Source organism: Nycticebus coucang, chromosome 9 (assembly GCF_027406575.1).
Source record: "Nycticebus coucang isolate mNycCou1 chromosome 9, mNycCou1.pri, whole genome shotgun sequence".
Taxonomy (NCBI): Eukaryota; Metazoa; Chordata; class Mammalia; order Primates; family Lorisidae; genus Nycticebus; species Nycticebus coucang.
Window position 1 is genome coordinate 52,975,051 of NC_069788.1, and position 23,872 is coordinate 52,998,922.

The window sequence follows — 23,872 nt, forward strand, 5'->3', positions numbered from 1 at the left end:
TGAAACATAAATTTCAGAACCTCAGGAGACAAATTAGTCAAGAGTTTTCCTTTATTTTATTTTCTGTCTATGACATCATTGTTACTTAATATTTCCCATACTGCATCTTGCTGTGTTTCCAGCTTTTAGTTGGTGAGAGAACTCTGCATTTTTCAGATAATGATGTCTTCTTTTTGTTAACACATATTTCCTGCCCCCTGCCAAACCTCACCAGTATTAAATAATTATCACTTTTTATTAACACATAGTACTTACCAGATCTAGAAGCTTAATTAGATTCAAGTTAGTATGGGGGGGGGCAAGAAGACTTCATAGATGATGCTTATATTTCCTATTGCAGCATCTTGAATGACCCAAATATTTTCAACTTTCATTTTAAATCACTTTTCAGACATGTTATTTAAAATCATCTTTCTATACATGACCAAATATTTATAAAAGCATATAGCAATGGGAAATGCTTTATCCTTAATAAGACTCCTGTGTGACAGGCTTCAGTAAAAGTTAATTTAATCTTCCAGATGCAGTATTAAGGAAATGGGGTAATTTTACTTTGCTACATCACAGTTTAGGCCACTTTTGCAGAAGGTTACAATCCAGTTACATGTACAGGAGATATTGTGAACTATAATTATTGAAGATGGCTAAGGTCATTCATTCCATTTTTCTCTTCATTTCACATGCAGAAAATAATAATAATGTTCTGTGCATAGGTGATTGTCCTCTTCAGCTGTTGGTGTGGAGTAACCACTCTTGAGCAGAATACTTCCTGTTTCTTTACCTGTGGCTTGGCCTCTGACAGGTTAAACCCCTGAATTCAGCCTTCTGGTTACTCAACTACCAAGTCTTTCTGAAGTACACGTGCTGCACTAACTGCTATTGATCATCTTCCCTGAACAGACTAAACTAAATTAAAATTATGCAAAGTTGTGGTCGTGTCTGCGTGTGCCTTTCTTCCAGAAACTCACCTAGGTTTAGAACTATCTTTATGCTTACATGTACTTATAGGTAGCCCCTCAAATCACTGGCCCCTGGCTTTTATTATTTTATTCAGTAAAGTATCAATCAAGTTCCTTATAATCAGAGATCCTCAAACTCTGCTTTTAGATGATCTGTTTTAAGGAAAAGTCACCAAAGGATTTTTTTCTAAGTCAATTCAATAGCATTTACTAAACATGTTATATCTATAAAAGATTATGTTAAATATCATAAAGTCAGTGCAGCTGAATCATTCAACAAATATTCAAGTGCCTTATAATGTGCCAGGCCAGTTTCTTCTGAATTTCAAAATGTCACAGTATTTTTTGGTTGTTATTTTTGTGTTGTTCACCTGCTATGGACTGAATTGTATATATGTTGAAGACTTAACCCTTAGTCTGGCTGGCTGTATTTGAAGTAATTAAGGAAGTAAGTAAGGTTAAATGAAATCAAAAGGAGCCCTGATTCAATAGGATCCTTAAGAGACTATAGCGGGCTCGCGCGCTCTCTCTCTCTCTCTGTCTCTCTCTCTCTCTCTCTCATGTAAGGACACAAGAGAACAAATGTCTACAAGTCAGGAAAAGAGCCCTACCAGAAATCAAACCAGTGGGCAACTTGATCTTGGACTTCCTATCCTTTCGAATTGTGAGAAAATAAATTATTCCTGTTTAAGCCACCTAGTCTATGGTATTTTATTATAGCAGCTCCAGCAGAAGAAGATAACGCTTCCCCCACAGCCCTGCATTCCATTCTTAGCTCCTTTAATCAAGAACTCCTTTGAAGTTTAACGAAATTGTTTTATCAAAGACATCAGGTAAGTTGGTGCTCTGAGCCATGCTCAGGGGCAGCCTTGGCCTTGGAGATTTTGTCACAAGTCCCAGGTTCAGAAATTCAATTTTTAAGTACAGTATTGCAACTCATTTTTAACAATATAGCCAAGAGGCCTTAGGAATAAAAAAATAAAATAAATTAAATTAAAAATAAAAATAAACGGTCCATTCCAAGCAACTCATAAGAGATGTTTATAAACTAGAAATCCAGTAAGTTCATTGATAATAGGACATGTGGCTTATGAAAATCAGCAATAGTTGTTCTATCTAGTGTTGCTAGACCGAAGAGTCCATCCACCTGTCACCTAAGCCACTTAACAGAGAAGTGAATGAGAGACCAATAGTTCTACTTTATTTACAGAAAAGTCAGCATTTCCAGAACAGTGAGGAAATCTCCTCAAAGTGCTGTTATGCTGTCCAGTTTTCCTTTGTTACTTTTATGTTTTTCACAGTAAAAGTATTAGTAATGTTATTAGTCATCATAGTATACATTAAACAGATTACACCTCACAAGATACAAGATTACACAATATTTCCTTATGTTAAAGTAGTTATATCTTCACAGTATTTTTACTTTAGATTAAATTTATAGTTAGTCACTACTAAGTGCATTGCCAAATTTACTTTGCACATGGGTTCTTGACTTGTACCATAGAGTCCAGTCTCCTAACTTATCTATCACAGTAGGCCTAGGAAGTGAATCAACAATCTCCAGATGTGGTATATAGCCTCATTTGGCTTCACTAGGGCCTGTCTAGCAATGCCCAATTTGTAAGCGTTATTTAGGATAACTGTGGCCATCATTACTGGGAAACACTAGTCCTTAGTACTCAGGAAAGTAAAACATTAAGCAGAGGTTTCTGGGTGAACAAAGGGAGTTTAGGTTTTGTGATAGCACAGGCCTTATTAATAGCCCACATATGATCTGACTCTATATCTTTGGTCACCAGCAGCCTCCTAAGTGGTCTCCTTATTACTATCATTGTCCCCTTGGTCTTTCTTCAACACAACATCTGGAGGTATCCTTTTAAAAAGTAAGTCAGATTCTATTACTCTTCTGCTCAGAACCTTCATGGACTTCCTATTTCACTCAGTTAAATCTGAGGTCCTTACAAACCCTGTGTGGCTCCAAATTCCCTCCACTTCACCTCTTCCCAACCCACACTTACTGCTCTAGCTACATTAACTCAGCCATTCCTATGAATGTATAAGCATGTACTGGCCTTAGGCTCTGCCTGATCCCCCCTCTGCTTAGAAACTCTTTTTGAGGCTGGGCACAGTGGCTCATTCCTGAAATCTTGGCTAGCACTTTGGGAGGCCAAGGTGAGAGGATTGTACTTCATCTCTACAAACAAATAGAAGAATTAGCCATATGCAGTGGCATGCACCTGTAGTCCCCGCATGAGCCCAGGAATTTGAGCTACAGTGAGCTGTGGCAACAATACTGTGAGACCCTGTTTCAAAAAGCAAACAAACAAACAAACAACAACAACAACAGAACTCTCCTTGAAAATATACTTGTGGCTTGTTTTGTGATTTATTTTTGCTCAAATATTACCTCCATGAGGCCCAACTTCATTGCCCTATTTATTTGATATAGCAATCTGCATTCCACCCATTCCTAGCATTTCCAATCACATTTTAACATCTCCTATGTGGTGTACTTTTGTATTTATTATTTAGTGTCTGCCTCCCTCCATAGCATGTGAGAGGCAGGGATCTTAGTATTGTTCCCTGATAAATCCCAAACACTCAAAACAATGCCTAACGCCAAGTCATCCTTAATAAACATGTGGAGTGAATAAATGGATAAATGTTTTATGTAGTTATGAAACATGTATGAATCAGAAGCTCATCCCTCTGGAATTTCCTTGAACTTGCCAGAGGAAGAGAGAATAGCAAGAAAACATATAACATCAAGTTTCTCACCTCCAACACACAGGAAGTATATTCTCAGTTAGCTAATAACTTCCACTTAGAAACATAGTGTTGATTTGCTGCGGAATTCTAGACTGAATAGGCCATCAACTTACTATATCTGCCAAAAAATAGGAAAGGACATTAAAAACAATGGTTTCTGAACCTTTGGAAATTCAGATTTAGTAAGTTTGAGATAGGGTCCAGGAATCTAAAATTTTAGAATCTCCTCAGGTGAAGATGTGTATGGTATGCTTTCTCTTCTTACAATCATAGGTATTTTGGCAAAAACAAACAAACAAACAAAAAAAAACACGTAACAATGGGCTTATGAAATATTCAGAGAAATGATAAAGGAAGGTGTGCATGGTGGAGTTTTCACAGAGGGATAAAACAATGTCTCATTAATCTCTCGATCAATTTGAGAAAGGGACTTATTTCCAAGTTCCTTCAGTAACAGCAAAATTTGCTGTTATCTGGGATAATATTGCCAAAGTCCAAAACTGATTTGACCTACTTCACAGCCAGCATGGATTTGCATGAGTGAAAAGGAACATAGTAGGAACAAAATGAACAAACATCAGTGGGTGGAAAGGGCAGATTATTTCTAGAGGGCAAATCGTTTAGAGGAGATGAGGGTAGAAATGCAGTTTGAACTCTGAAAAATAGACTTAACATATCTGGGTTTTATTTTGTAAGGAATTGAAATCTGTTGTAAGTTGGTTGGTTTTTTGCCATATGAAGGGGAGAAAGATAGGAGGTGTATTGTGTAGTTTCGATTGATAAAGAACTAAAAGGATGTATGTGGCCTCATCTCCCGTTATTCCATAGTGACATATGTTTGGGCCAGAAAATGGAGTCACGGTTCCCAAAGCTCTGCATGGACATCCTGCTTCCAAGTTTCTGCCTATCAGGTTGTTTCCTTTGCTTGGATTGTATTCTCTACCTGCAGAGTTTACCTTTTCAAACATCTCTCATCTTAAAATTTTTTTGGTGGGATTTGTGCTTCAGAATCACCTGAGGAACTTATTAAATACACAAAACCTACCATACAACTGCAGAACCTACTTTTAACAGTAAATCACTAGTTTTACAAAACCTTTATTAGGCCAGAAAAGTGCATGCCCACCAGGGAGCGCTGAAGAGTGGACTGGAATAGCTCAGTGAAGTGTGTGAACAGTAGTAGCTGCTTACGGTGATTCTCTGATTCCGTATTTCAAGAGTAATCTACTTCAAAAAATGGCTCTTTTTGACGGTAGTGAGAACCCTTGTTTTGGAGATTGCTGGGCAATAAGAATGAGTAAAGATCAAATTGATACAAAAACATTTCAAGATAAATTGAAAACACACGCCCAACGTGGGGCTCGAACCCACGACCCTGAGATTAAGAGTCTCATGCTCTACCGACTGAGCTAGCCGGGCGTTGGGGCATTACCTTCTCTAATTTATTATGAGAATACATAATCTTTTATATGGCTATATAGGAGTCTATGTTTTATTTAATTGTTCATTTTGGTTTTGTAGATAAGATGACATGAAACTTAGCGAATGTAAATATTACCTGAAATCATTAACACTTACTTTCTTTACATCTGCCCACTTTCCCCCATTATAACCAACTTGCATTGATAAACTTAAAAACATTGGACCTAAGAGTCGGGGTCTGACATTTCTAAAGCTCCAGAGCTGAATGCTAACGTGGCTCCAATCATAGTCCCAAAGAGCCCAGATCCGCGCGAGGCCAGACACTATCCTAGGCCCTCTCTCTGGCCCTCTGAGGCGTCACTCCCCTGTTCCCAGCTGGGGTCTACCCTTGACCCTCCTGCCAAGAACATGTCTGCGGTGTTCATCTCCCTTTTCAGACCCTGTATGTTTATTTGTTGTCCTTCTCATAATCAATGCACACACACAAAAAGGAGAGAGAGTTGCAATTATATTGTAATATAAAGTATCTGACAACCACTAGAATAGAGGATCCAGTGATTTTTGTTATGTTTTGTTTACTGCTGACCGCAAAAGTGGATCGAACACAGTAGACCCTAAATATCTGCTTTATGAGTGTACCAATGGTACACTCCAGGAGAGGAGATAACGTACTTCTTTTCAGTAAGGCAGCAGAACCCCTATTTGCACAATGGGATAGTAACTCGATTTTGTACCAATGAGAAAAACCATGGAGGAAAGTTGAAATAACTCAATACAGGTTCCTAACATCTTGACTCTATAGTTCAGCACATGATTTTTTTTTTAATCTAAAGCCATCCTTTGATGTGATGAATGAAAGATGACACTGTATAAAGATGTGATCATTGTCCTACACTTTTCATAAGCCCACAACTGTGGAGTCAGAACTTCTAGAAAATAAACATTTGCATTTGCAAGAGTAACTTTTACAATACTCGTTGTAGAATAGATGGAAAATTGAAGAAAAACCCAAATCAGGAAATACAGTTAAGTACTGAGATTAGTAACTACTAGTACTATTGGGATCAGGGAATATGAAGGCCCCATACACCCCTTTGGGGTCGGAGTAGTTTTTAGGGTCATGCAGTTGAACAAATTTTGGTAGCATGAGTTAAAGTAATGAAGGAAATAAACAAACCCAGGGCTCGTCCGGGATTTGAACCCGGGACCTCTCGCACCCTAAGCGAGAATCATACCCCTAGACCAACGAGCCACCTGAAGTAACCGTCTCGGATATAATATTTACTAAATCACTCTCTCTTTTTAAAAACCTATTCTGATCCTATGTTGCATCAAAACACTTTATGTAACCTTAAATATATAATAAAATCATCAGGTGAGTTCATATTTATGTTTTTCCTTTTTAAAACTGTAGGATAATTACAAGTAATCCACCAACCTCTTTCCTGCCCCAAATAAATAAGAGCTGGGGAGTATGTAGGAGGCAGAAAAATTGGATTATCCTATCAGGTCCACGTGACTCTCGGAATTTTCTCGATTTTCCCTGAATTCAATCCTAAAGACAGTATAAAGATTCATTCTCAAAGGGCGCGTGACTCGCCTTTGTAAGAGAACATCAGTGGCCTTTGTTAAAAATGCAGAAATTCAGGGTCTTTCTCCACTCTATTGAGTCAACGCCTGAAGGTGAGGCCCAAGAAGTTGTATTTTTGACAAGCTCCTATTAGGCCTAGACTAAGGTGGAAAAATACCAGTTAACTGCTGGCAAATTTCTGGGCCGCAATCCCTCAACAAAATGAAGTAAGTCTGGTTCACTCCCAGGATAGATGGGAAAAGTACTCACTGACTTCTTGCTTGACTAATTCCCTGAGAAACAGACCAAGGTACCAACTGCCCCCGGACTGTCCTTCAAGAAATACCAGGTGGGAAAGTACTGAAATAGAGATGTATGACTAACTGCAAAATTCTGCTTCTGTACAATGCTTGCTAACCTACCCGGATGCACCTGGGCAGGTGCCAACCAGGATGCAGACCAAGCCTTAAAAATCCAACTCCTTAAGCCAGTGGTTCTCAACCTGTGGGTCGCGACCCCTTTTTTCCATTTGTTAGGAATTAGAAAGGTTGAGAACCACTGCTAAGCTCTCCAATCTACTTTCAGAAACCCCATGTTGGGACACTGAGGCAGTCACCGGCTGACTCTTCAATAAAAGGACTCCTCTTTAAAATTGATTTGTCTGGCAGTATGGTCTTTGAGAGACTCCTTGGCATAACAGTCCCAAACTCAAAGTGTACGCTTGCAGGTTACCAAAGTCCATATTGGAGCCTGTGACGTGATCTCAACATTTCCCAAGAAAAATTGCAGAACAGGTGAAAATTCACCTGACAGAATATACAACTGTGAGGTCGTGAAAAAATATAGAGGAAATTGGCTGTACAAGGAATACATAATCAAGGTACTGAGAGTCCATTTTGGTGGAAGATATGGCTGACTCAAAAGGCATAACAATAATAGGCTGAGTAGAAGGATTCCTGGGATGGGCCAACCTAGACCAATAGGTTCTTGACAGAGGGTAAGGTAGCTTCTGGAAAAGAACTTTATCTTTTCTTGCTCGAGAAATTTAAGTGAAAAGAAAATGTTTCTCTCAGGTTGGAATCCCTGCCTTGGTGTGTAATGTTCTCTTCGGGTAGGGATCCTCGCCTGGGCAATCAGAGATAATAATAATCACACCTGCTACGCATTTCAGTACTCATCTATGTTTTCAGACTATTTCGAAGGCAGTGTTTAGCCACTAAATAAATTGGTGACACTGTTTTTCCTTGTAACGAATTTAAATCTAACTCCTAAGATGTCCCGCTACTTTTCTACTTCTCCAGGGCAAACTTTTTCAGCGTTCTGATTTAGGATTGAATCTTTGCATCTCTCTAGGACAGTTTGGACTTTTGGTACAGTGGTTAGTTGGGGGAGGTTTAGCAGCCTGTCTTAGAAAGATTTGTTTCTCCTTTCTGGAAAAGTTACCAAATTTGGTCAGAATGACAAGAGAAAAAGAAATACGAGTTGGCCCGTACGGGGATCGAACCCGCGACCTTGGCGTTATTAGCACCACGCTCTAACCAACTGAGCTAACCGGCCACCTGCGTTCGTTTCTCTCTCCTAACACTAACAAGAATGTGTTGTCTGTCTTGAAGTTAATCTTTCTTCGGGAAAACAGTGCGTCTGAGCGAACAAACTCGCCCGCACCAAGCTGGGCTTCTTTTCCCTATGTTTCCTCTATTTTTGTCGTTCTATGACGCACGAGACTAACAATAGCCCGTCCTCCCCTTTCAGTGTTCTCAATACAAGATTATTTCTTTCCTAACAGAGCCGGCCATATACCACAATAGACATTAAAAGACTTCAGGCAATTTTCCAGATTACTCCTCTTCCGTCATCTCTCCTCTGGGCGTACTTTTCTATGTTCGCAATTACCTCAGTTTCAGATAAGATACCTCAAAATACCTCAAAGCAGTCCTGCTTCCCTAGCTATGTGTACAGTCCTATTCACAGTGACTTATGGAACGCCATAGGAAATTGATAAAGTGGAGGAAACAAAGTGTCGTGATTTGACATTTTTAAAATAAATTGTATTTGGAAGGTAAAAATGGCTTGGAGATGCCGGGGATCGAACCCGGGGCCTCATACATGCGAAGCATGCGCTCTACCACTGAGCTACATCCCCAACCCTGGAATTTCTTTACCTGTAGCTCTCCCCAGTTGTTTGAAACAGAACCCCAATCCCCCCAACCTCCGCCCCCGTGAAATTCTGAGGTTTGTAAAATGCTAAAGCTAAATTTTCATTTATTTAGCCAACAAAATCCTGAAACAGCTATCGGAACAGCATTCGTCGTCTTTCAAAGTGTATAAAATTTTCCTGCCATCTGATGCATGTCAAATACTTCATCCAGGGATACAACTTCCCAGAAAACTGACAAGGAAAAAGGAAATTGAGGCTCTTCTTTCAAAACTTCAATTCCTTTATCCTTTTTTCTCAAAGAAACCAAGCACTGAAAATTATGGCAGCTGAAACCAAGCACTGCTCAAACAGCTTCCCCCCGGTCCTTCGTTTCACAGTCAGGTGCCCAAAGTGTGTGGCTGAAAAGATGATTCAATTAACCTCTTTCGTGCACCAGCGCCGGGATCAGGTTATATCTGAAACGTTTTATTTGGGCTCGAAAGTAGAATACTTGAGATAATTATCTTAAAATGAGCGTTCTGTTAATTTTTAAATGGACTGAATTTCATATAGCATACCGCTATATATGTTGTGTATAGAATCTAAATCTCTATATACATAGCGTCTACTCATATATATTACATACATGTATCTATGTGAAATTCTATGTTCATATATATATATTATATAGAATTTGGGGAGATGTCAGAATTAATGTAATATAGTTAGACCTTGGTCTTAAGGCAGACTCTTGTAGCTCTCTTTCTATGCTAATAAGTTATTAACAAGCATTTTCTGAATGACAAGCTCCTTATTGCAATCGCAGCTAAAATGTTTAAAACTACTTCCTAGTTTATATACATAGACCAGAATTGATGTGATTTGGGTGTTTCATGAAAATCTGGATAGCCCCAGGGGTAGAGCCTTGGCCTTTTAATCTGAGAACCTAGGTTTCAAGTTCCCGTATAAACATCACAGTATTTTTTTCCACTCCTTCATTTTTGTACCAGTAAATACAGTTGTGCCCACCTTTTATCTGGAGGGGCTAGGTTCCAAACTCCCAGTGGATGCCTGAAACCTCTGATAGTGCTAAACCCTGTGTATGTTATGTTTTTTCTGATAACCAAGATGGCTACTAAGTAACTACAAATAACTACCATCTATAGCATAGATATACTAGATGGATGATTCATATCCTGGGTTGACAGAGATTTCATCATGCTGCTCAGGACTGTGATTTAAAACTTAAGAATTGTTTATTTCTGTAATTTTCCATTTAATATTTTCAGACTGCAGTTGATGAGGGTAACAGACTGTAGAAAGCAAAACTACTGTAGTAAGAGAGAGGAAGGTAAACTCAATCACAGGCTGATTTCCCTAAATAAAATGAGGGAATCCTCAGTAGGGCATAGATCTCATTACCAAAGGGGGTTTGAGGGAACATGATACCCATCCCTCGACAAGAGCCCCAGGAGACTGATCAACTTTTGGAACCCAAGGTTGGCATTCAGGAAGAGCTAACTAACTCTTACCTTTCCTTAAGCACAAGCTCTAGGTTACCCAAAACATATGCCCCAATAGAGTCCACAGAAAAGACACTAATCTTGTTAGAACATTAATTGAAAGGAATCAATATTCTCAATAAGGAATTACTTGGGGGGTAATAAATTTTTCTCTCTGGGAAGCATTTTCTTGTCTAACCATGTTTTCAGCAGTTGTAAGGGCAGCCAGAGGCACCTGGCCAACTGGAAGCCTACAGGTTTCTTTGTCAGAAAACTCTGGCAACAAAGTATCTTTTTGGCTGCAAGACCTGGCCTGTGTCTCTTCTATAAAGTCATTGAAGGGGTGGCCTGGGAGGGCTCAGCCTGTACCTGGAGATCGTCTTGTGATGACTTGGGGACATAGGGACTCTTTAGGGCCAGTGATACCTCTTTTATGCCTAGTTTCTTCTCTAGGAACTTCCCACTGTTTGTCTCAGTAAAAGGCAGCTCTACTTTTACCTAGGGCTCTGTTCTGCACAGATGATGATAGGAAGCTATCCTTTTCCAGAGAAATGTCTTGCCCTTTGTTTTTTATTCTAGGTTTAGAAAACCATTGCCAAAAGTGATTTATTGGTTTTCAGAAATGATTTTCAGAAGGAGGCTGCCCCTTCAGTGACAGAATTGGTGAAGGAGGAGACACTTGCTCTCAGGTGTCTCCTCCAATGTCTTGCCTTAAGCACTATGATTCTTCCTACTGAGTTGAGATGTCTCTAACCCTGCCTTCCCTCCACCAATATCTCCTGCTTTGGGTTCCAAAAGGCTCACTTTCTCTGCAACTTGTAAGAAATTCTCTTCCTGGCATATCCATAAGGCATGCTTAGGACACAGCAGTCCTACCACTGCTCTGTGCTGATACCTCTGTCCTCCGAAGTTTACGTGCAGCACCACGAAAGCTGCCAGGTTCTCACGGGAGATACCCTGGGTGTGACTCACAAGTCATCTGAGGCAAGGGACAAAGCTTGGCTATGCTCCCTGTTCGCCAATTTCAACTTTAACTCACCCAATATCTGATTTTTAGGGCCTGATGATTTAGGATCTCAGGGAACTGATAATGTTGGTGGAGGAATTTTCAATGGTCAGAGTGTTTATACATTACTTGTATTCACGTTTATCTGTGGGGAGCTTTCAGACTCACTGGTTGTCAAGTCATTACTAGACTGTAATTGAAGAGCACAGAGCTCCTCTGCCTTGAATATCCCTGTATATGCTGAGGATGGAAAGGGGTTCTGAATTCTTCATCTTTTTGCCCTGAAGCTGGAACTCATTTTCTCATCCAGTAGCTCACATCCAGCCCCGGCTTGCCTTTTGGGCAACTTTGGGCTGCATCTGTTGATTAGTATGGTCTGTTTCTGACTTGTTTTGTCTAAGCTGAGGTGGGAGCAGTAAAGTCAATCTGTCATCCTCAGTTGTCTGAGTGTTCTATGTAAGATGGTTAGTATCAGAGAGTGATTGCTTTACAGCTCCCTGTCCTCCTTCATCCACAGGTGAGGAGGCAAGGAGGGGATGATCCAGGCTGGGAACTGAATTTATTGTTCCCACCTTTTCTTTTAGGCTATGTTCCCATCTTTCCTCACATCCTTCTTAAGGAGAAGAATCTCTAAGCATCTCTCATGGAAGCTTCCAGACCATCTCAAATCCAAAATTTTCTAGGTCTTTGCTGCTCTGACATTTAAAGAAAGAAATTCATGAGAGTCCATGATGGCACTGGACTTAGATGGCTCAGGAATTTCTGAGGATCTAGCAGTGACAGAGACCCATGGATCCAGTGGGGCAGGCCTCATCAGTGTTGGATAAACCTCTTTGGAAACTAGTGCCCTATTTTCCTTAGAAGCTCACTGCTGAGAGAAAAGTCTCTAGGAAGGATAGAACATAGACCTTGGAGGACTGGCTGAGGAATGTAAGGTTGGGAGCTAGAGGATAAAAGTCTTTCTGAAATGTCTTGGTCACAGAGGATAAACCCCACATCATTTCTCGTTCTTTCTGTAACACATCTCATTCAACGTGGTGAATTTCAGACACTGTGCTTCATTTTGGGGTTTGTTAAAACACACTCTACAGATCCTAATCTGAGATAGAGGACCAGGTGATAGGATTAGGAGTGGGGATTGAAATTGGGCTTGAGACTGGACCTGAGAGGGTCAGAGACTGAGACTGGGGTGGGGTATGAGGCAAGACAGAAGTCGGGGACAGTTAAGTACGAGTTCTTTGGATTCTACTGAAGAACACAAATGTTGAGAAACAATTGGCTGGCAAGGACAATAGAGCAGAGGGTCTTTGCTGTGCAGAGATAGGAGATGCCAGAAGAGCTGGATATTATTTTCACTGCAAACCATCCTCAAAGGTCTTAGAATATAGGGGTTGTTGATGCATAAGCAGCTCCTCTGGTTTGCCTTTGCTAGTCCAAAAAGAAAAGGGAAAACGTTGAGTCATCCTTATCAGCAATTGATGTTAACATTTTTCCTGAAGAATTGAGTCGGTAGTCTCTTGAGAAAAAATCCTGTATTCTTTCCCTTTTCTTTTGTCTTCAAGAAATCATCCCTCTTTTTAACTTATCTCTCCAAGAGTGCCAGAACATCAGAGTTGAGCCCGAAGAGGTAACCAGATTTTACAAAGTTGGTGGCAGGTCTCCCACAGAAGAGGCCTGAGAAGAGGCGAGGGCGAGGAGTTCCTGCTTGAAATCACATTGTACCAAGCTGGAGAAAAAAATTCCTTGGCATGAGCCTGCCACCACAAGAATTCCAAAATTGCAACACTTGGAGGGTTGATGCCTTTGATTGTTAGGACCTAAGTGGACAATTCATCAGCACTATCTAGAAAAAACATCTCTAGAACAGGCTTCAATAAGATGGAAATAGATTTAGATAGTCATAGCTAAGGGCCATCTGGTGGAGCTAAAGCAGACAGGGTTGGCAGTGTGTGGTAACAAGTATGGAAATCAATGGGACTCAATTCCTGGAATAAATTTGGTAAGAGGACAATCTCTTGGGAAACACTGGGTTTAAATAAAAAGGTGGTGTTCAGAGAGAAAGTGGCCTCTGGTCAGAGAACAGGATCTGCTCCTGGAAGATGATGTGGTAGGAGAAGGGAAAGGCAAGTGGCTGGGGTAGAGAGAGAATGGTCCCCTGGGAATTTGGAATCCAAGGAAGGAACAGGCTCTGGTGGCAGAGAGTCACCCAGTGGTGAGGGTAAAGGTAAGTCAGGTAAAGAAGTCATCAGGTTATGTGAGAGAACAGAGGGTAGAAGTGGAGAAGGCTCAAGTAGAGAGTCTGGTATTAGGTCTCCTGGAGGGCTTGCTGAGTGCACTGAGGACAGAGTGAATCATGACTCCATAACTGAAATAATAGAAGCACAAAAGGACACAGAAAGAGAAACATCTTCCAGGGATTTCTGGAATTTCAGTGGCTTAGGGTTAGCAGCTTTTGTATTACACATCTCAAAGAGGGGGTCTGGACTTAACACTTGAAGAAAGTGGATGGTATAATTATGCTGGCCCAGGGGACTGCAGAAGAGAGGAGGTAAAAACTGCAGCCAGGACCAAAACAAGGAAAGGAGAGTCTGTAGCCTGGCAGGGGTGAGGCCACTTGATGCCTGCTCACCTTGCCCCCACCCATGACTTCACAATACACTCTATAGCCTCTCCCCAAGGTCTTCTATGGCAGGGTGCAGTGAATCCCTGAAATGCATAGAACATGCTTTAAAAAGGGAACAGGAAAGAAAGGGAAAGATGAATCACTTTTTCAGAACAGAAAGCAGCTTCTTTCCCACCTCTGCTTCTCTCTGGAAAATTCTCCAACCTAGGAAACCAGAAGAGTAGGTTACATGCAAGGAAGGTAGAAACATAGGGATCATATAAGAATCCTTTTAAGGGAGACCTTTGAGATATTTTTTCTTTTTTCTTTTTTGACCTTTGAGATATTAAACTCTGATCAGCACACAAGGTCAAATGGCCAACAATAATATTAATAAGGCTCATATGTGTATGTGGCTTCATTTATAAAGTACTTTCACATACATTATCCCACATGCTACCCGTAAGTACCAGATGAAGCACAGACAACAGTGGTTACCTCAAAGAGGAATCTGAGCACGTAGGAAGTCAAAGAACTTACAAAAAGTCGAGACAGAAGTCCTGACTCCAAACCAACGTTTAGTCCTTGCTTAACCTCTCACATGACACCATCTATTGGGGAACACCCATCACCTAGGTCCATCACTGCTTCATGCCCGCAGATGGGCAGAGACTCTGAGCAGTGTCTCAGGTCTCATTGCCTTCCTGTGAGTCCTCCTCTGAGGGGTCTGTTTTCCCAGAGATACTGAATCTAACAATTGACATCCTCAGAGATCATGGACTTGGGACCTCATGGAAGGAAAAGGGAGGCTCACCTTGGAAAGCTCAGGTCAAATAGACAGAACCTTACCTTTCAGTGTTCCACCTTTTCTTCTCTTTGCTGTGATGTGACATTGAGAACAAAAAGGAAAGAATGAGAGGTTAGGACTCCCTTCTCTCACTCTTCTTCTCTAAGAGGCTCAGACAACCATCAGCCGCACTTTAATTAACAGATATGTGTTCCTTTCATCAATTTGTAAAAGTGATAAACTATTTCCAGTTTTTCCTTCTTTGAAAAACTCAAAAGAGGATTTCATCTGTGACATGCCCACTTGATGTTCTCAGAAGCCCTCTGCTCCAGGGCACAGAAACAGAAGACAACAGTCACATCTGCGCCCGCAGAGGACCCTGTATCCTGAGACAGAGTTTGGAGGCTCTGAATGTTGCTTTCCTGATCAGCCCAACATGAAGGAAGGTTTGATCAAGCGACTCCTGACATGAGAAAGTGACAATCAAAGTGTCAGAAGAGACTGTTCTCCTTCAAAGAACCCACACATTTTAAATATGCAAATCCAGGATGGGTGTGTTGGCTCATGCCAATAATCCTAGCCCTCTGGGAGGCTGAGGTGGGTGGATTGCTTGAGCTCACCAGTTCGAGACCAGCCTGAGACCAGAGCAAGACCTCATCTCTAAAAATAGCCGAGCAATGTGGTAGGCACCTATAGTCCCAGCTATTCAGGAGGCTGAGGGAAGAGAATTACTTAAGCCCAAAGAGTTTGGGGTTGCTGTGATCTGTGACTCCACAGCACTCTACCCAGAGAAACAACATGAGACTCTGTCTCAAAAAATAAATAACTATGCAAATCTAGAACCATAAAAACACTGTTTGGAGTTTTATTCTGTAACCTTCTACTATACCCAGACGCGTACCCTTGTAAACCTATAATGGAAACCTTAGTTTTCCTGAGCCCCAGCCCTGCCCAACCTCTTATCCTAATAGAGTGATGTCCTATCACTCTCTAAGTCAACCTCTCATTTAGAAATGTGGGAATAGAAATGGGAACCAACAACAAAGAATCTCTCTTGGGTGTTCCTTACCTTTTGGATGTCGTCACTTTTCCAGGGAATTGGTAAAGTGGGTTTGGCAGCAGGTAACAGAGGTACAAAAAGAACACCAAAATGCTAGGAAAGGTGAATGTGGGTTCAGTATCAAAGACAGCTCCACTATGGCTCAGTATGGTTGGTCAGAAAACAGAGAATATTCTCCACCGTGTGAATAGCAAGGCTGCCTGAAGCAACTGAGTGCTGAGGGTATCCATGCGTGGCTGTAGTCCCAGGCCTGCATCACAAAACACAGGAGAGTCACATAGGGTTTCTGAGGGTCCATGAGGGAACAGCAGGAGGAGGGTGTGGTCACATCCCCTCCCCCACCTACCAGCTCAGCAGATCCCTCTGCCCTTCCTGGGCCCTCTCAACGCTCTCCTGCCATTCCATTTTCCAACATCACCCTTTCTTCTATTGCCCCAGTGAAATTTTCAGTTTGTTTCATGTGTAACTCAGATATTACCTGAGTTCTTCATTACTTTGCAGAGCCCTTGACTTGGACCTTGAAAGTCTAAAATACTGTCTGTAATTTCTGCTTGTCCCCAGATGTTTATATGCTCAGTATTTCATATATCCTCAAATCCACATTATTTACAGAAGCCTTACATTAACACACATATAAATCAAAGTTCTTTTACACTTACTCAGTTTTATGAATGTTGAATAGCAAATTTTTTGTTTTAAAGTTAGCCTTTATTGTTTTTAATCAGAAAGGTTGACTCAAATAATTGAAATTCATAATTCATTATTCAACATCCACAAAACTAAAATAAGTATAAAAGAAACATATATAATTAAAACTTCAAGTGATTTGAGGGTAAATTTATAGTGCTTATTTTCTGAGGTTAATGAAGCTTAAACTGTATAAAATCTTTTGGGACATGCTCTATACACACACACACACACCCTTTGACAAATCAGTCCAGTATTTTCAAATCCAGGAATCAATCATTTTCTCCTTTTATTTCAATCTTTTATTTTTATATTGACCAAACTTTTTCTAACCCTACCTAAAATACAGATAGTCTCAGCCCTCTACATCAATATTGTAACAACCCTCTACATTAATTTTGCAATTCCCCCAAGCCAGGCACAGGTAACAGTCAGGCTAAGCTACTGACTCCCTCAGACTTTAGTGGCAGGGTAGGACCTAGCAGTGTCAAAGCCTTAGAGCAGAATCTAGTCTTGAGCAGCCTCATCTGAGTATCCCATGGGCCATTTAAATGTGATCTTTTCCTAAGAATGCCTTTTCTCACAGACAACAAAGCTAAGAAGATCTGCTCTATATAATCACCCCTGTAAATGTCCAAATATCAACTATGTCACACTTTATTCAGGTTCTTCTTGTCAGGTTTAAATAATCCCAGTATTCCCACCACCCCCACCTCTTTTCCCACATCTTCTTTTCTAAACTGTTTTGTTTTTTTTTTGTTTTGAAACAGAGTCTCACTATGTAGCCCTTGGTAGAGTGCCATGGTGACATAGCTCACAGTAACCTCAAATTCTTGGGCTTAAGTGATTCTCTTGCCTCAGCCTCCCAAGTAGCTGGGACTACAGGCACCTGTTATAAAGCCCGGCTATTTTTGTTGTTGCAGTTGTCATTGTTTAGCTGGCCTGGGCCCGGTTAGAACCTGCTACCCTCAGTGCATGTGGCCCACTGTAACCACTGTGCTATGGGCGCCAAACCTTTTCTAAACTTTTTATCAGATGACAGCTGTTCTCTGAACTGTCTCTTAAGTTCTCATGTCTTTCTTAAACTGTGCAGCCCTTTATATGACACCCATGGACCAACACTGTTACTTGATTTCTCTTGAAGGGATGAGAGAGCCTTCAAGCCTGGCAAGATCTCCTTTCTTTGATGCAGAAGCAGGTAAATGCCTTGAGAATAAAATCTGCCAACAGGTGCATTTTCTCCTTTATTTGATAGGCATCTGTAGGCAAATTTCACGTAATAGATATTTACTTCTATATTCCTTGATCACTTCTAAGAGTTTTGTAGTAGAATCCCTGGTGTTTTCCAGATATACAATCATATCATCTACGAAGAGTGAAAGTTTGATCTCTTCTGACCGTATATGGATACCCTTGATTGCCTTTTCTTCCCTAATTGCGATGGCTAAAACTTCCATTACAATGTTAAAGAGCAGTGGAGACAATGGGCAACCTTGTCTGGTTCCTGATCTGAGTGGAAATGATTTCAATTTAATTCCATTCAATATGATATTGGCCGTGGGTTTGCTGTAGATGGCCTTTATCAGTTTAAGAAATGTCTCTTCTATACCAATTTTCTTAAGTGTTCTGATCATGAAGGGATGCTGGATATTATCAAAAGCTTTTCCTGCACCAATTGAGAGAATCATATGGTCTTTGGTTTTTAATTTGTTTATGTGCTGAATTATATTTATAGATTTACGTATATTGAACCAGCCTTGAGATCCTGGGATAAAACCGACTTGGTCATGATGTATAATTTGTTTGATGTGTTGTTGGATTCTGTTTGTTAGGATCTTGTTGAATATTTTTGCATCTATATTCATTAGTGATATTGGTCTATAATTTTCTTTTCTTGTTGGGTCTTTTCCTGGTTTGGGGATCCGGGTGATGTTTGCTTCATAGAACGTGTTAGGTAGTCTTCCTTCTTTTTCTATATTTTGGAACAGGTTGAGTAATATAGGTACTAGTTCCTTTTTAAAGGTTTGGTAGAATTCTGACATGAAGCCATCTGGTCCTGGGCTTTTCTTTTTAGGGAGATTTTGTATGGTTGATGGTATTTCAGAACTTGATATGGGCCTGTTCAACATTTCCACTTGATTCTGGCTAAGTCTTGGAAGGTGACATGCTTCCAAAATTGGTCAATTTCCTTCAGATGTTCATATTTCTGGAGAATAAAGTTTCTTTTAATATTCATTAAGGATTTTTTTAATTTCTGAGGAGTCTGTTGTTATTTCGTCTTTGTCATTTCTGATTGATGAAATTAGAGAACTTACTCTTTTTTTTCCTGGTTAGGTTAGCCAAAGATTTATCTATTTTATTGACCTTTTCAAAAACCAACTTTTTGATTTACTGATTTGTTGTATAATTCTTTTGTTTTCAATTTCATTGAATTCTGCTCTAATTTTGGTTATTTCTTTTCTTCTACTGGGTTTGGGGTTGGAATGTTTTTCCTTTTCCAGTTGCTTGAGATGTCCCATTAAGTTGTTAACTTCCTCTCTTTCTGTTCTCTTGAGGAAGGCTTGCAGTGCTATAAATTTCCCTCTTAGGACTGCCTTTGAGGTATCCCAGAGGTTCTGATAATTCGTGTTCTTATTGCCATTTTGTTCCAAAAATTTGGCAAGTTCCTTCTTAATCTCATCTATGACCCAGCTATTATTTAGCATAAGGTTATTTAACTTCCATGTTTTTGTATGAGTATGCAGATTCCTGTTGTTACTGAGTTCAACTTTTATTCCATGGTGGTCCGAGAAGATGCAAGGAATAATTTCTATTCCTTTAAATTTACTTAGGTTAGACTTGTGACCTAAGATGTGATCAATTTTGGAGTATGTTCTGTGGGCTGATGAGAAGTATGTGTATTCAGTTTTGTTGGGATGAAATGTTCTGTAGATGTCTAAATCCAAATGTTGTATGGTTAGGTTTAAATCTAAAATTTCTTTGCTCAGCTTCTTATTGGAGGATCTATCCAACACTGCCAAAGGAGTGTTGAAATCTCTGAGTATTATGGAAATGGAGGAAATCAAGTCACTCATGTCTTTTAGAGTTTCTCTTACAAATTCAGGCACATGCTGTTTGGGTGCATAAATATTAATAATTGAAATCTCATCATATTGAGTATTACCCTTAACAAATATGAAGTGACCATTCTTATCCTTCCTTAGTTTTGTTGGTTTAAAGCCTATTATATCTGTAAATAGAATTGCAACACTTGCTTTTTTCTGATTACCATTTGCCTGAAATATGTACGGCCATCCTTTCACCCTGAGTCTATATTTATCTTTTAATATAAATTCTTGTTGTATGCAGCAAATATCTGGCCTGAGTTTTTGTGTCCAGTCAGCAACATGTGCCTCTTTAGAGAACAGTTTAAGCTATTCACATTAATGGAGAATATTGATAAGTCTGGTAAAATTTTGGGTATCGAGTTTTTCAGAAGTCCAGTAGACATTTTTAATCCTTTCGCCACTGTGGAAATTGGAGTTTGATCAAAAGTTTCTGAGAGAGTTTATTTTTGTGGTAGAGGATTGGGCTAGTCATTATGGAAGATAGGTCTGAGAATATTCTGAAGAGCTGGTTTGGTTATGGCAAATTTCTTCAACATGTGAATGTCTTAAAGTATTTAATTTCTCATCATAGATGAAACTCAGTTTAGCTGGATACAGGATCCGGGGTTGAAAGTTATTTTGTTTTAGGAGATTAAAAGTCGATGACCACACTTTTCTGGCTTGAAAAGTTTCAGCAGAGAGATCTGCAGTCATTCTAATATTCTTCCTTTTGTAGGTAATGGTTTTCTTACGTCTGGCTGCTTTCAGAATTTTCTCCTTCATATTAACTTTGGTGAAGTTAATTATGATGTGCCTGGGGGAATGTCTTATTCTGGTTGAATTGTGCTGGGGTTCTGAAACTGTCTGCTATCTGAATTTCAGAATTTCTTGGTGTGTCTGGAAAATTCTCTTTCATAATTCCATGGAGAAGGGCCTCTGTGCCTTGCATCACTTTCAGGGATTCCAATGAGGCAGATATTAGCCTTCTTCCAATTATCCCAGAGCTCTCTGAGAGAATGATCCGTTTTTGTTCTCCATTTCTCTTCCTCTTTGAGAATTTGGGCGCATTCAAAGGCTTTGTCTTCAATGTCAGAAATCCTTTCTTCTGCTTGCTCCACTCTGTTACTGAGGTATTCTATTATATTTTTCAGGTCTTTGAGGACTGCAAATTCTTGCTTCAATGTGTCAAAATCTTTGGTGGTTTTGTCTTTAAATTCATTGAATTCTTCAGACAACTTTTGAATGTCTCCTCAAATTTCTAATTCCAACTTTTGAATTGCTCCTCGAATTTCTAATTCCAAATTTTCCTCCATTCTATTAATCTTGTTTGCAATCCAAATTCTGAATTCGATTTCTGACATCTTGGCCAGCTGTTTGTGAATGGGATCTTCAGTTACATCTGCCATATCTTTCCTCGGTGGGGGGGGGGGGGATATTTATGTTACCAGAGTTTTTCCATTGATTCCATCCCATGATTGTTTTACACCATTTTATTTTTCCCCTAGAGCTTTGTCGAGGATCCATACAGTGCTATGGCCTGAGAAACTGGGGACCTGTTTGGTGTGGTAGGGCTAAGTGGTTCTGTCTTGTTTTCAGGTGGTCTCTGTTCAACCCTAGTGAAACAGTTACTCTGGGTTGAAGTCTCAGCTGTGGAGAAATACCAGAAATTAAGTCACCCTGCACCCCACAGGCAACAATTGAAAAAGGAAAATCAAACCTTCCTACAACCACACACCCAGGGCACCACTTGGATAGTCCTCAGGCGATTAGCTCAGTTCAAAAGGTCCAAACCAATTGTCTCAGTCAGCGCCTGTCTCAGGTGGAAGAGTTTAAAAGGTCTCTGGCAACTAGATCGCAGGGGTCTGCTGACAACTCAAATATGACTTGCTCTGGTGCTCCGTGAGGTCGGGAGGATCCACCCAGCAAATAGATTAGTCTGGGAGGGTTGATGCCTCCTTCCCCATCTTGTACCTCTGTCACACCCAGTCACTGATAACCCTGCAGGGCTGTGACCCAGTTGCCTCCAGTGAGCAGATACTCCAGTGGTTTGCACCTGCCTGAATCACAAGGAAATCTATGTCTTCTCAGCCAGGCTGCTGCTCTCTGCCTCTATCAAGCAGGGGGAGGTAAGGCCTGACAACCTTGGGGGGATTGATGGAGGCTGGGGGGTGTTCACTCAGTTCCAGCTCAGCCCCTGATTGATGTTACTGACAGAACAGAACAACTTTGCGGAATCTGTTTCTGTCCCGGCTAAAGTCCTCTGCAGAAGAGAAGCTGTGTTGAGTTCACAGAACCTGCACCTCAGGCCCTGTCTTTGCTGCTATGGGTTTGTATTCGCAGCACGGTTAGCTGTCAGTTCTGGCCTCCTGCTCTCCTTTGTCTAGGGGACCAGGTGCGTCTTAGGCTCAGTAAAGCAGTCCTCTGGGTCAGCCCCACCCTGGGAGTCAGCCTGAACTGCACATGCGTTTTCTATTCCCTGAGCTCCACCCAGGCCAGTACCACCTCAGGCAAACCCTTTACTCATGGGGGCCTGCATTTCTGTCCCAGATCTGTTCCTCCTGGTGGTTGCCACTTGAGAAGATGCCTGGCCTCCTCTGGTTGCCCAGAGAGACAGGGGGTGTGACTCCAGAATATCCAGGGGTGAGCCCTTTTGTTGCCAAAAATGGCTGCTGCTCTGTGCCTCAGTGCACCGCTGCTCCGGCGTGGTTCCCTCTCAGCCGACCATCCTCTTCTCACTCCCAAGCTGCAGAATCAGCACTGACCAGCAACAGTCCAGGCCCTGTCCACACCCCTTGAGAAATCACCCAAGAATCTGGACTCCTGGGGACAGGCCTCCAGACCTCAGAGTGAGAGTGGAGGGGAGTGCTGGGAGCTCAGAATTGCAGGTAGAGAATATATACAGTTTTACACAGTTTTATGCCTGGCAGGAGAGTGCCATGGCACTCTACTAGGGGAAGTAGGTCCAGTTTTTAGAGGGTCTCTCCTGTGGAGTGTAATGAGAGGACTTTTGAACTCTGCTCATTTGTTTATGGGGTACTCTGAGCCATTCTCATGGGGGAGGGGACTCCTGTCCACTTGGTGATGGATTTTGTACCATTTCTTTGTATCCTTGGGGTTGCAGCTCACCTCAGCAGGGTTGATGTGCGTTCTTCAACCTTCACTCTTGGTGCAGCTCTAATCCGCCAGGTTACTTGCTAAATTTCTGACCTTTAACTCTCCTTCTAGATGGGAGCTTCTGTGGAAAGCTGGCTTCAGTCAGCTATCTTGTCTCCTCCCTGTGATTTCTTAAAATAAAAAGTATACTCTAGTCCTAAAATTAAAGCAGTTGTGTTGCTAAGACTATTCACTTTGTTCATTAAATGCCAGAAAATTTCGGAAGTAAATAGAAGCTATTTTAGGTACTCTATCATCTCTTAGCTAACCTTTCCTTTCTACTCTTAGCGCCAGTATATTTATAGTTTTTTTCTATTCCTCTTGTATGTTTTCAAGAACTATATTACAGCCCAGGCACAGTGGCTTATGTCTGTAATCCTAGCACTCTAGGAAGGCGAAGTGGGTAGATTGCTTGAATTCAGGAGTTTGAGACCACCTGGAGCAAGAGTGAGACTCCTGTCTCTACTAAAAATAGAAAAATTAGTCATAGTGGCATACACCTATAGTCTCAGCTACTCCAGAGACTGAGGCAGGAGGATTGGTTGAGCACAACAGTTTGAGGTTGCTGTGAGCTATGATGTCAAGGCACTGTAGCCTGGGGCAACAGAGTGAGACAAAAAAGAAAGAAAGAGAGGAAGGGAGGCAAGGAGAAAGGAAGGAAGGAAGGAAGGAAGGAAGGAAGGAAGGAAGGAAAGAGGGAAAAAGAAGAAAGAGAAGAAAGAGAGCCAGCCAGAGCATGCCTGTAATCCCAGCACTTGGGAGGTGGATTGCCTGAGCTCATGGGTTCAAGACCAGCCTGAACCAGAGTGAGACCCCATCTCTAAAAAATGGCCAGGCATTGTGACAGGCATCTGTAGTCCCAGCTACTTGTGAGGCTAAAGCAAGAGGATCACTTGAACTCAAGAATTTGAGGTTGCCATGAGATAAGATGCCACAGCAATTTACCAAGGATGACCAAGTGAGACTGTGTCTGAAAAAAAAAAAGAGAGACAACTATATTACATATGGTTCCAAAAAGGTATAATGAATTATAAAAATTTAAATTATTACAGGAATACATTTCACACATTTTATATATATCTAAACACTAAGACTTGACAGAATCCCTCACCAGAGCATATCAGGCAGCCAC

The 23,872-nt window shown here is 40.9% G+C and overlaps 4 non-coding genes across 4 annotated transcripts; all 4 read right to left on the minus strand.

The window, feature by feature from the left end:
* Nucleotides 1–5,074: 5,074 nt before the first annotated feature.
* On the minus strand, nt 5,075–5,147 carry TRNAK-CUU (transfer RNA lysine (anticodon CUU)). The gene has a single exon. It is a non-coding gene; the product is annotated as a tRNA-Lys (tRNA).
* Nucleotides 5,148–6,330: 1,183 nt separating this feature from the next.
* Nucleotides 6,331–6,402, minus strand: TRNAP-AGG (transfer RNA proline (anticodon AGG)). The gene has a single exon. It is a non-coding gene; the product is annotated as a tRNA-Pro (tRNA).
* A 1,801-nt stretch (nt 6,403–8,203) lies between these two features.
* On the minus strand, nt 8,204–8,277 carry TRNAI-AAU (transfer RNA isoleucine (anticodon AAU)). The gene has a single exon. It is a non-coding gene; the product is annotated as a tRNA-Ile (tRNA).
* Nucleotides 8,278–8,791: 514 nt separating this feature from the next.
* On the minus strand, nt 8,792–8,863 carry TRNAA-CGC (transfer RNA alanine (anticodon CGC)). The gene has a single exon. It is a non-coding gene; the product is annotated as a tRNA-Ala (tRNA).
* Nucleotides 8,864–23,872: the final 15,009 nt, after the last annotated feature.